The sequence below is a fragment of the Peromyscus eremicus genome, chromosome 4 (genome assembly GCF_949786415.1).
Source record: "Peromyscus eremicus chromosome 4, PerEre_H2_v1, whole genome shotgun sequence".
NCBI classification, from domain to species: domain Eukaryota; kingdom Metazoa; phylum Chordata; class Mammalia; order Rodentia; family Cricetidae; genus Peromyscus; species Peromyscus eremicus.
The window spans coordinates 13,828,474-13,841,413 of NC_081419.1; the positions used below are offsets into that span (position 1 = coordinate 13,828,474).

The window sequence follows — 12,940 nt, forward strand, 5'->3', positions numbered from 1 at the left end:
TGCTTAATATTTTTTTTAGCACTTTATTTGCTTTCTGCTCCCTCCACCCACGTCTGCGGGTGGCGGTTTGTATTTTCATTTGTTGTCAAAGTCTGCAAAGTTGGGGCCTCTTAGGTGTTGGTGAGCACTGGGTTGGAGTAGGCCTGGAGCAGTTTGATAGTCAAAGGCCCCCCAAGTTGAGCTCTTTCCCCATGCACAGTTCACCCCATGAAACACAGGTGCCTGTGGAACTGGAGTGCTAAAAGGACGGAACATGTGGAAAGGGAAATGGAGTACACTGGGCATTCCTTGCTGCAGTTTGGGCCAGGGTTGAAGTATTTGGAGATTTCAGGACAGAATTTAGAGCAGAGAGTAGGTGACTGGTGTCCTTTATTTTGGACAATAAGGATGTTCAGAAGGACCAAATTAATATAGGCAGTTTGTAGGACTGTGATGCCATGGGAGTGACGGGGGGGGGGGGGTATCTATCATCATTATGAGTTTGTTAAAAATGAAGGCCTCCTCTCCCAGGTATTTCTCTCAGGACTAGCAAGCTGTGTTGGCCCCAGAAGCTCAGTCCTGGGCTTCCTCAGGCAGGGGATCTAGCATCAGGGCAGGGAGAGATGTCAAAGGGAACAGACAAGCTTGGGGGGGGGCAGGGGTCTGGAAATGCTTTGGGATAGTGGGGTGAAGGTGGGGAGATCTAGGATGGTCAGAACTGGGCTTCTGGTGTGGGGTAGATAGTAATAGATGGAGATGTTTGTCTGGTCTTGAAGGCTCAGGGGTGAGGACCTGAATGGAGTGGAGGGAAGATGCCAGGTAGGAATCTAGAATCAGGGTGGAGATGTGCAAGGAGTTAGAAACAAAAATGTGCAACCTAAAACAGAAGTTGGACGGAATCACTCAGACTCTTCTATCAAACTCCTGGGTACTCAAACGTGTAGACAAGCTGTAAACTCTTTTGTAACCTTAGTCTTCAGCTGATTGCCAGCCTACTCCAGCCCCTACCCATCCTTGCATGGAGGCTGCAGAAAGAACTGTGAGGTAGGTGTCTAACTTACGAAGTCAGGAGCCTCAAACCAAGCTCTGGGCCTTCCAGCCCTGTTCTGGGTAGTGAATTCTGTTTGAGCATCTCCTGCCGGACTGGCAGAGCTGGGTAGTGGCAGCTCTGGAAACAGTGGCCCCTGCTCTCCTTTTGTGTGAGAGGTAAGGCAAAGCTCTCTTCCCCAGCACCCGGAATTTGGGAAGCTGAGGGTGCTTAAGCCTTCTAGTATTACCCAGCTTTGGGACTCAGAGAGCCTAGGGAGTCCAGGGCGGGGATGGAGGTTCCAGACCAATGCCAGTGGCCTAGATTTTCTCAAGAGCAGGGAGTGTGCAATCCTCAAGTTCCAGTCCAGCTTATCACTGGGTCTGGGCCCTTGGTAGCTCATCTCCCTGAGTCGGCAGTGGTTTCCCCTGCCTACTAAAAGCAGGCATCGTTGTATGAAGAGCCAAGCCTCTGCAACGGTCTATGGCCTGTTCCCATGGCCATTCATGCAGGCAGGTGTCCACTAGGTATCATAACACCCTGCTTCTAGTGCTACCAGGCTAGCCTGGGCAGTGGTGTGAAGAGTGGCAGCCCGTTCTCTCAGAACTGGAACATTCTGATCTGCCTAGGTGGCCTCTCTGAGGGTAGAACACGGTGTGAGTTGAAAAGCCCCAGGCCCAGTCTCTGCTTTCTCCTTTTCACGTTGCCCAGCTCAGTCCTATCCACCTGCGGCCTGTGTCTCCCGAATCTGTGGTTCTCACAGCTCTGAGGACTCTCAAAACGGCCCCACATGCCAGCCTCTTCTCTGTTCCTCAGCAGCGGCCCCAGGTACTTCCTCTGAGCCTCTCTCCCGACCCAAGACTCCTTCTGGCCCAGCTCTGTTTAAGATTCCTAGGGGGAGGAGAAAAGGGCCAGAAACTCATCCTTTTCTTTTGTGATGCCTTTCCCTCCCACTTCCGCTCCCCTAGCTGCTCCAGGTGACCTTTAACCCCTCTCTTGGATGTCCCTCCAAGGCAGCTCCTGTGGTTAATAACTTTGGCTGGCAGCCCCACACAAAGCCGGGGCCGGAAGCTATTGTCGCTGGGACAATGGCAGAGCAGCCCAATAATGAGGCAGCCACAGTGTTGTCTGACATCCCGGGTTGCCCTGGCAAAGAAGGAGGGGCAGCGAAGTTTGCCATGCCCTCATCTCCTGGAGTTAAATTATTCCCCCTACCCCCTCCCCACCCCCACATACATGGTGGCTCCTCTTTCTGAGGAGGCACCAGCCACCTGTGCCCTCCAATTGGCTGCCTGTGCGTGCGATTGCACGCTGGATGGACGTCACTCAGCGTGCTGCTCCACCCCCAGCATAGACCACCTTTCCCGTTTCTGTTCCTGGGTTCTGTTCTGGGAAACATGAGTGAGTGCCACGTAATACGGCCACTGATTGTTTCTGGCAAATGGACAAGGGAAGGGAGACCTCAGCTTGCTGCCTGATAGGCACATGTGGCATCTGGAAAGAACTGGTGGTGCCCTAAAGGCAGCAGGCATTGGTTCAGGTCTTATCTCCTAATATCCCAGGTGTGTGGGCTTGGGGAGGCCACTTGATGTCTTTGAGATTCTACGTATCCACTGAAGCTGGGGTGGGATTCAAGCAGAAGGAAGGTTCTGGAAAGTTAGCTCAGAGGTGAGTGTCTGTGACTTCTCAGAAACTGCCATGCACTTGCCTCTCCATAGACTTAGACTCCTCTAACTATGGCGGTAGCCCTGCCTCAGTTATAACATACCTCTGTAGCTTGAGTTTTACTGCCTTGCCCACAGTCAGGACAAATCTTTGTCACCCGCCAGTCCCACAGCTGCTCAGACCCAACCAAGTAAGCACAGAGACTTATATTGGTTACAAACTGTATGGCCATGGCAGGCTTCTTGCTAACTGTTCTTACAGCTTAAATTAATCCATTTCTATAAATCTATACTTTGCCACATGGCTTGTGGCTTACCAGCATCTTCACATGCTGTTTGTCATCGTGGCGGCTGGCAGTGTCTCTCTGACTCAGCCTTCCACTTCCCAGCTTTATTCTCCTCCTTGTCCCGCCTACATTTCCTGCCTAGCCAATGGCCAATCAGTGTTTTATTTATTGACTAATTAGCAACACATTTGCCAAACAGACCATCCCACAGCATACCTCCTTATGCAGCTCCATAGCCTGCGTTCCAAACAAGTCAGTGCGTTCATTACAAAGGGAGAGAGAGAGTTGCGTGTTGTCCTTGACTTATTATGGGCACTTACAGGGTTTCCCATGAAACCATAGAACTGATTGCTGACTCCTGTAGGAGGGGCTTGAGATGTGCTCAGCTCTGCTACCCACTAGGCTTACCTGACCATGTTTAAGGAACTTTCTGGAACTGTGTGCCTGTGAGTTTGTGTGTGAGAAACAAGCAGTGACACTTTAGCATACAGCTAAAGACAGAATGGCCCGTGTCTTTAGAAGGAATGCCAATTCGTGTTCTGGACAGCTTGTCTCACGTCTAGGGGAGAAGTAGGCCGTTTTTGTAAGGTAGACTTCATAATCTTCTTACTGCTTACCTGTAAGTTAGTATGTTTAGGCATAGCTTCTTGCTAGCTCAACATTATTGAGTTGTGAATTGTCTATGTTATACTGCATGCCTTGGAAGAGCTCCATTCGTGAGTTCTGACACACATGTGCGTATATAATTCTGCCCTAAGAAAGAGACAGAATGTTCATCTTCCCAGAGTTTCCCCTAGGACTTGAGGTTTTAAAGGCTTTCCTAGAGACCTCAGTGCTGAGCTCCCATCCTGCTGATTCCATCTACTCTGGAAACTCAGAGATGCTGTCCAGAAGAGGGCTTCCTGTGGGCATGCATTCACTACACCACCTGGGGAGCTGGCTAAGCACACACTCAGCCCCAGGGTGAAGCCTGGGACTCAGTTCCTAACAAATGCTGGCCATGCCATGAGGCTTTCTTCCTTGCAGGTGAAAACACTGAGGCTCTGTATTGAGTATTTATTCAAGTAATTTGAAAACTCCCGTTTTGACACTCGTGGACTAGGGATCATGACAGCACGTTGACCCTTCAGTCTTTCCCTTTTATTTCTAGCCTACACCAGAATCCCAAACAAGAGGCACGGCCATGATTGTGTCTGGCTTTGCTTCTCTTCTTCTTTGTAGTCTGATGTCCTTCTGTTTCCTCCTGCCCTACCCTGTCCCAAGTCACCCTTCTAGGAAGGGGCTTTTCCCTCTGCTGTTTTCTCAGTATTCTGCTTGTTTCTACCACTGCCTACTTCCCCCGGCCCACCCCATTCCACAGCATTCCACCATTCAATTCAGTGTGCAGGGTTTCTTCGTTAAGCAATAGTGCCAGCCATGTCTTATCATACCCTGGAAAGGGAAGACAAACCGGAAGTTGACTGAAAAGGCAATGGATTAACAGGACATGCTGCCACCCAGATCAACTCCCTCATTTTCTAGACAGCATTTCGGAGGAGTGAGGAAGCTGAGGGGAAGTGTAACAGTGAGAGGAGGGATTTGAAGAAGAGACAAGACAAGCAGTTCAGCTGGAGCAGAAAGGAGACCTTGATGATAGAAACTGGCTTCCATATTCTTAGAGTTTCTGAATACCTAGATTACTGACGTGACCTAGGCTGATGGAGACATTGCTGGTGGAACACAGAGGTGTTGGCTCAGTTCTTATCTAGGGCTACTCTGACTATGACAAAGAGTATGACCTCTAGGGCCATCAGCAGGGTGTGTGTCTGCTGATTAGATCCACTGAGTATTGAGTCCTGGTGTGGGGAGCTGAGGAAGCCTTGAGTGAAAACGCAGAGTAGATGAAGTTGTGAGTGAATGTGTATTGTTGACATGGGCACAGCCATGTCAGGGACCAAGGCCTCGGACCCATGAGAAACTGGCAAAGTCTTGCTCTGGTTTAAGTGCAAATTTGTCAATGTGTGCAAAGCTAGCATCAGCTTCTTCCTCCTGGATGTTTAAAGCCCAAACCTGCTCACTTACAGAGACCTCCTACCAAGACTAGCTCAGCCCCTCTCCTGCCTGTGCTGTCCATAATAAAGATGGTAAGGTTCCAGGTTGCCATGGTAGTTGGTGCCACTCCTTCAGAGTGCACTGTACAGCACCCTGACTCCAGATTTTCGGTATGTGTGTCTGTGTGTCTGTCCTTTCTTCATTCCCTCACCAGGCCTAGCCAGGTTCCCCGGACTAGGTCATGCTGGATGTGGCAACCTGGAGACACTTGTTTGGTTCACAGAGCTAAGAGGTTGTTGACACCAGAAAGGCATGTTATAATTAGCATTTGTGGGTGAATTGCAGAGAAAAGCAAGGCACTCTTGACCCTTGGGGAGAACCAAGTTCTAGTACTCCTGGAAGTGGATTGAACATGCTCAAGAGGAAAGGATTCTAGTTCCCAAGAATAGAGAGTGAGGAAGGCGATGAAGCCTCACTACACTCTCTTATCCACTCTCCGAGAGTCTGTGAGGGAAGTCAGCCAGCTTGATGGCATCCTGTTATCTTCATATCTAACTTTCGGCTGTTACCCCTGTGATCCATGACTGGGAAGCGCGTTCCATGTAACTTCCCCAAAAGATCCACATCTAGAATGTAAAGGATGCAGCCAAGAATATACATGATTATATAATTGGGGGTAGGGTGGAGGAAGGACAGCAACAGAATTCTTTCAGGTTGTGTCTGATGGATCTTTGAATACCTAAAATTAGGTTCTATGTTTAAACAAAAGATTTGTATTGGAGGTATAGATATGGTGGTTTAAATATTGAGGAAAGACTTATCCAAGGAGACCACATGGATCCAGATTGTCAAGGACTGAATATCTTATAGGATTTGGGGAAAGATCAATTGTGAATGGGATTTGATCAATAGTGGAGGAGGATCTTTGAGTGTCCTTGAGTATAACAATGGTGAGCTCCTCATTGCATAATGGTGAGATTGTCCTCAATAGATCTAAAACTTCCCCAGTTTAGACATACTAGGATTTAAGTTCCAAAGTTTTAGGATTTGATCCAGATTCTCATAAAGCAGTGGACATCATGGCTGAGCTGAGCCACCTCAGAGGAATAGCATGGTCTATACTCAGCATGGATGGCCACAGCTATACTTGGGAGTGCCCCAGGGGAGCACAGAGGTACACGGTAAGTGCAATTTCAGGTAGGAAGAATAAATTGGATTATCCTCCATCCCTGCAGTCAAGCATTGCAGAAGCTGTGCGTTCCTGCCAATTGTCTGCCAATCAGACTGAAAAGGTCCCCACAGGACCTCACGGGGCTGCTGGGTCCATGTTCCACAAAGCAGAAACAACTGCTGGTTAATTAGTCAGACGGAGGCGCAGTGCAGCTGTCCCCGGAGCTAACTCCCAGGGAACTGTAACTTGCAGTGAGCTATAGTTCAGTGTCAGGCACTGGCTCTCCTAGCCCTAGGAGAAGGGGTCCATGGGACAAGACTACCCCACTCAGGGGCCTCAAGGCCACCATACTCCCCACCCCTCCCTTGACTTGACTTGCCCACTCCACACCCGATAACTGCTGTCTGCCAGGAGGGCAGGAATTTGCTCCTTTGGCTGGCTCTGCTGAACAGAGAAGGAAGTGGCAGGCAATCTGAGCCTTCAGTACTTCGGACCTTGGTTGGGTTATGCCTGAAAAAAAGAGAGCACACTCTTAGGAGCCCTTCTGGTTACTTGGCCTACTGAGTACAGCTTTCAAGAGGGAGAAACCAGGAAGCTAAACAATGACTCCCACACTCCACACTCTTCCCCGTGGAAGCAGATGGGCCTTAGACCAAGTCTCAACACAACACTCCAGTCAATGGCATCCCACATGAGATGTCTCCTTGGCATTTCTGGACAACAAAGTTAGACCCAGCACCAACAATGACTTTGGGCTCATGTATCTGACAGAGTTCTTTGGGCAGTGGCCCTGGGCTCTGCTGCTGGCAGCAGGAAGAGCATGGACACTACCAAATGCCCAGAGCTCCTGGGATCTTAAGACCTGCACCAAAGGTGCTTCAGAAGTTGGTGACAAAAGTTACTTCTTATCATTTTCTTTTTCCCTTTTTGTCTTGATGAATGAAGTTATACAAGCCTTTGCTTGTTTTAGTATATATTTATTACGCAAAATTGTGGAGTTCATTATGACATTTTCATGCACACACAAAGCACTTTGCTTATACCCACTCCCATTGTCTTCTCTGCCCCCACTTTTAACCTACCCTCAATCCTTCTGGTCCCCTTTATTTCCTTAAATAATTCATCTTCTACTTTCATGTGACTTACAAGAAAATCTAGGTTCTGCATATGAGAGAAAACATGTGAAATATCTTTCTGACTCTGGTTTATAATGCTTAACCTCTCCATCGTGTTTCTACTTAGTTTCCATAAAGAGCAATTTGTAATACCATGAGGGGATTTGCACAGTTTTGGTTGGCTGTTGAGTGAGTGGCGCGTAACACATACTTACCAAACACCTTGGAATGAGTAAGTGAGGGATGAATACAATTAAAGCTCTCTCAGTTTTCTCCAACATTATTAATGCTTTGTATGTCTTCCCACCACAATAAAAGCCCTTTCCAAGTGAAAGTAACCCCTGTAAACTGCAGCATGCCGCCCATGAGATATTGCTGTGGAAATGTCATCCCCTGACCTGCAAATTAACTCTCGTTCTTTGGGTAGCACGTCTGTCTTTTACAATAAAGGTGCATTGAATACCGTCCAGGATGACAGTCACACCTGCCTCTAGTCCTGTTGTTCCAAAGTACATGGTAGTTGAGGTGGCAGGGCATGGCTTGGGCAGAATATGGTGGACATTAACTATTTTATTTTCAGTGCTGGAGATGGGAGCTAGGGCTTTGTATATGTAAGATAAGCATTCTTTTTTCTTTCTTTCTTTGCTTTTTTTTTTGAGACAGGGTTTCTCTGTGTAGCTTTGGAGCCTGTCTTGGATCTCACGCTGTAGACCAGGCTGGCCTTGAACTCACAGAGATCCGCCTGCCTCTGCCTCTCGAATGCTGGGATTAAAGACGTGGGCCACCACCTCCTGACTAAGGCATCCTTATTGTTCTTTTTCTCCCCCCTAATAAACATCTTTAAATTTTTATTTTATGCATATGGGTGTTCTGCCCGCATGTGTGTCTGTTCACCTCTTGCATGCCTGGTGCCCACAGAGGCTTCAGATCCCCAAGAACTAGAGTTACAGACAAAGCTGCTGTGTGGGTGCTGGGATTGAACCCTGTTTCTCTGGAAGAGCAGCCAGTACTCTTCACCCCTGAGCCATCATCCAGCCCTCATCCCTGGGCTTCAAGGAGCTCGCCTCCCCAGCTCAGAGGATGGAGGTGGCAGGTTGGTGAGCACCAGTGGGCTAAAAGAGGAGCACCATCTCAAGATAGCACCAGGTACCATAGAGTTCTATACACCTGAGAAGGAGCAACCAGCCCAACATCCCCATCTCAATCAACAGGATCCAGGACCCGGACAGAGGAAGCAGCTTATGAAATTAAGCTCAGCTTTGAGAAAACCGTGGCTATGATTTAGGTCTCTGATACCCAATCCTCTGTACATGTGAAAGACCTAGGCTGCTCCCCGTTCTCTTGGGAGCATCACCCATCTATGAAGCCAAGTGGAGAAGCTGGTGAAACTGGCCTTGGGCTTCTGGGCCAACTGCATTTTCCATAATTTTTCCAAGTTCTGTATTCCCATTGAACTGAACGCATTTGTACATTCTAAAATGGTCTTTAAAATATTTATCATGCCATTTCATTTCTAAGCAATTTTGAAGCAGAACCATCATTTCCATTTTAAAAAAAACGTGGAAACAGCAGCTGAGGCAGAGGTGGTGAACTGGTTATTCAAAGTCACACGTATAGGGCGTGGTGAGGTGGACTCTGGAGCCCTAGGTCTTGGGCATCTGTGGCAGGCCATCCAGCTGAGTCCTGCTGTACATGACAGCCCCCCCCAGGAAAGCCCGTAGGGGTCCCTACACCACTAAATACTAGACTTGACCTTATTTGGGTTTTTACTGCCCAAAAGCACACATTCTTCCATTTGGAGAGCTTTAGATTTCAGGTAATTGCTGAGAATAATGGGGATTCTATCCTGTGCACTGAAATAATAATTTATCATAGAAACCTGAGTTTTAACCCTGTCACTTCAAAGCTGTGTAGGAGAAGTTTCTTAACCACCATAAGCTTCGCTGAGTGTCCAGAGGGAAATGACTACGTGAGAAGTTTGTTGTGGAGTGTTTCTGGGTGGTACCTATGGGAGAAGGGAAGAGAGAACAGACATAGAGATAGAAGATGAGCAGCCACGGAGGGCATGCAGAGCCCTGAACCTGGGTGACCCTGCGCAGTTACTCTGACTTGGGGCAACAGAGCCCAGGCTTTTAACAGAGCCTGTCAGTGGCTCAGTGGAAGTGATGCTCAGCCTTGGATGACTTGAGCTTCTCCATCCAAGCCCAGTTAGCTTGAGAGTGGTGTGAGAGAGAAAATGAGTCTGTCAGTCTTGGGTAGCAGGCACTGGGAGAGCATGGGGCAGTGGCCAAGAACAGCGCTTTGCTGTGTTTCCTAAGAAGAAAACTGAATGATTAGAAAGCATGTGCCAGGCAACCTTAGACCCCTCCTCCCCCCACCTCACCCTATATCTTATTCTTTCAGAAGTAATCTGACAGCCCTCCAGGAAAACCTTCCTGACCATCATCTAGAGGCTTCACACGATCTCAGAGGCCTGGAGGGAAGGACCTCGGTCTGGGACCTGCTTCCTTCCTTTGAACAGCTTGGCTGGCCACGCTGCTGCAGAGATATGAAAAGGCATGCGAGCACAAGTCAGCGTGTTCCTGCCAAATCATCTCTAAGCACTTCACAGAGACGATCGTGTCGAACATGTCATTATCATTTCCTGAATCATTCTGGGCTTAGTGTTGTAGGTCACGATGGGTTTTTGTCAACATGATTTAACCGTAACCACACAAAGGACATTACTAGGGCTAGAACTGACAAGTGATAGTCACAGAAAATACAGGCCAGGTTTCACATAAAGGCTGACAATCCCTAACCTGAAAATCTGAGATCCAAAATGCTCCCAAATCCAAAACTTTCTTGGTACTAACATGATTCCACAAGTGGAAAATTATATACCATGAAATTTTGCTACATGAACAAAATTATTTTTAAAAAATGGTTTAAAAACACCCTAAGATTACACATATAGGGTAATAGGAGACATAAATGAATTTTGAAGATATTTCATTATATGTGTGCAAATAATCCAAATATCCTCCCTACCCTTCTCTCTCATACATTTTCGACATGAACTACTTCTGCTCCCAAGCGTTTCAGATAAAGGCTGTTTAGCTCGTGCACAATTTTCTTTAGTCTTGAGAAATGCCATGGGGGTGGCCAGTGCTCCTGCCTGCCTCGTGCACACTGTCCCTGAGTGTGGCTCAGGGTGGTCAAGTCAAAAGGCCAGATGGGCTCTGATAAAAGATAGGGCTGCGTTCGCGCTCTCCCCTGAAAAAAAAAAAAAAAAAAAAAGATAGGGCTGGGACCCCATCCAGGAGTCTGCTCAGGTCGTCCTCAGCAAAGTGCTTTGTTCTCTGCCTGGAAGCTCTCCATTTCAGAGAAAAGAAGATCTGGAGACATCCAGGAGACGCAGACTATGAGGTCACAGTGGGTTTACACCCCACACGGGGACTTCAGGGGTGGGGGACCTTTTCTCGTCTCAAGTGAGGAGGATGCAACTGGGGACAAAGGAGGCGTCTCAGGCTAGAAGTTTAGGACTTGAAATGGGTTTGTGAAGGAGACTGTGGCTCTTCTTCCCCAGAGGCTACTGCAAATAGGACACCACAGCCATCAGTGACAATAATCAGTGGTTCGCTGCTCATCAGAATCTGGGGTGGGCTGATAAAATATCGGCCAGGGTCAGCGGGGCTGTCCCACTTCTAGAAGACATGCTTTGTGAGAACCAGCTTGCAGACAGGAAGGCTGGGGGTGGCTAGTTATTTAGTCATCTTGAATCCCTTTATTCCTCTGGGGGACCCCTTAACAAGCAAATCTCCCTGGTGCATTTAGAATTGGTCTTGGTTCATTTACATAACATCTCAGAGCTCCACCTGCTGCATGAAGCTGTCAGCCTGAAGCCTCTGCAAGTGGCTGTCCCCTTTCTGGAGGGCCTGGAAGGCTCATTTCTTTGGGTGTTCCCATCGCCCTGACACGTGTGATCCTGAGATATGCATTATGGAGCGCTAACCTTCCTCAGTACCCCTCTCTCATCCTAATTCTTTCTCCTGGAGATCTCTTCCTTTTGCTGTTCTCCATTTCTTGACTTCCCACCTCCAGGCCATTTTTATGTTCTCTTTCTTCTTCTTCTTCTTCCCTCTAGATGTTGTTTTTCTTTGGGCTTCATTTGGGTTTCTCTTCCATATACATCTCACACTTGCCATTTGGGCTCTTAGCAGCCCCTTAGATGAGGAATCCAGACACATGTCAAGCTCTAGGACACTCAGGAACTTAGAAGAAAACACTGCCAAAGACATGGACTTCAGCTCCCCAAGTCAGGCTCTGTCATCTCACTTGAGTCTTCTCATTTCTTCAAGATGGTGTTTCTTGCTTGTGAGTGGGGTGGCTGTCTTGCAAATGGTGTGGCACATACTCCAAAGATGCTCGATGGAAGGTGGGTGCTACAGCTGCAGCAGCCTCTGCTGGGGCTGTTTTTATTGTCTGACTGCAGGCCCCCTAGAGGACTGGATGAGGAGGAGCTATGGTGAGGGAGAGGTGAGGCTCGCCCTCCCAGAGACACAGAGAGGTAGAAGGTCCAGGCATAGTAGAGAGCCCCCTCCAAGTGGTGAAGTTCTCTTGGGTACTATTGCTTCTGCTGGGACCTGCTGCTGCAAACTTTGCAGGAACTTCATTCAGTGTGGATCACAGGACAAATATTAGGGAGCTCTGGATAAATCCTATACTCAGAAGCCGGACACTTCCAGGCCATTAACAACACTCTTTTAAAGGCTGACCTTTCCTCCAGTGAACTTTCTCCATGACTACCAGGTTGGTTCCACCTTCTCAGAAGAGAGAATTAAAGTTACAACAGAGCTCAGAAGTCCTGACTTTTGATAGAAAAACGTTATAAATCTGATTTATAATTCTAAGACCAGCAGTCATCATAGTTAAGAGGTTGTGCATCTAGAATTAGAGGGATGACATACAGCAGTGCTGTCCACAAGCATCTAAACATGGCCTCTGAGCCTTGGATCTACCAGCTCAGTCAGCTCTTACACTTCCCTGAGTGCCTCTGGCAGAACTGGATTCATGAGGGATGTTGATGGGGTAGACTTTGCGGGGTGGGAGACTGTGGAGAAGGCCATTAGGTATGTGCAAGGACTTTCCAGGCTGGTGGCTCTGTTTCTTTACAACATCTAATTCTATCTTCCTTCTCACTGATTCAGACAGATCGCTTGAACAGTGCTCTTGTGTGTGTCAGTCACTATTAAGACCCATTTTGGTTCATAAATAGAGCAAGGAAAACCAAAGAATGATGAAAAGGAAATAGGCAAAATGAGAGGCTGGCGGGGGGGGGGGGGGGGACAGTTGTTTTTATTTTTTCAGGATACTAAAACAGTTTAAAGTTTGCTGTGCTAGATCCTGGAGGAAAGAGACAAAGCGGGAAGAAGGACAGATGTTCACTGGGGCAAAGAAAGAAAGCAGTAGAGAAGCCTGGAAGCTGACAGTCACCTGTGCTTGAAGGGGACAGCTCAGGGGACGTACTGGCTGGGTAGGTCAGTGGTGGGTGGAGGACAGCTGGTTGAAGAAATATTTTGAAAGTCAGTATTTATAATTTGAGATTATATATTGTGTGGTGATATTTTATTTGTGCTCTAACAAATAAAGCTTGCCTGGAAATCAGAGGAAAAAGCTAGCCACTA

The 12,940-nt window shown here is 47.9% G+C and overlaps 1 long non-coding RNA gene across 1 annotated transcript; it reads left to right on the forward strand.

The window, feature by feature from the left end:
• Positions 1-1,703: 1,703 nt before the first annotated feature.
• On the forward strand, positions 1,704-10,358 carry LOC131908015 (uncharacterized). The gene is made up of 3 exons (XR_009378522.1): positions 1,704-1,834; positions 2,569-2,674; positions 9,678-10,358. It is a non-coding gene; the product is annotated as an uncharacterized LOC131908015 (long non-coding RNA).
• Positions 10,359-12,940: the final 2,582 nt, after the last annotated feature.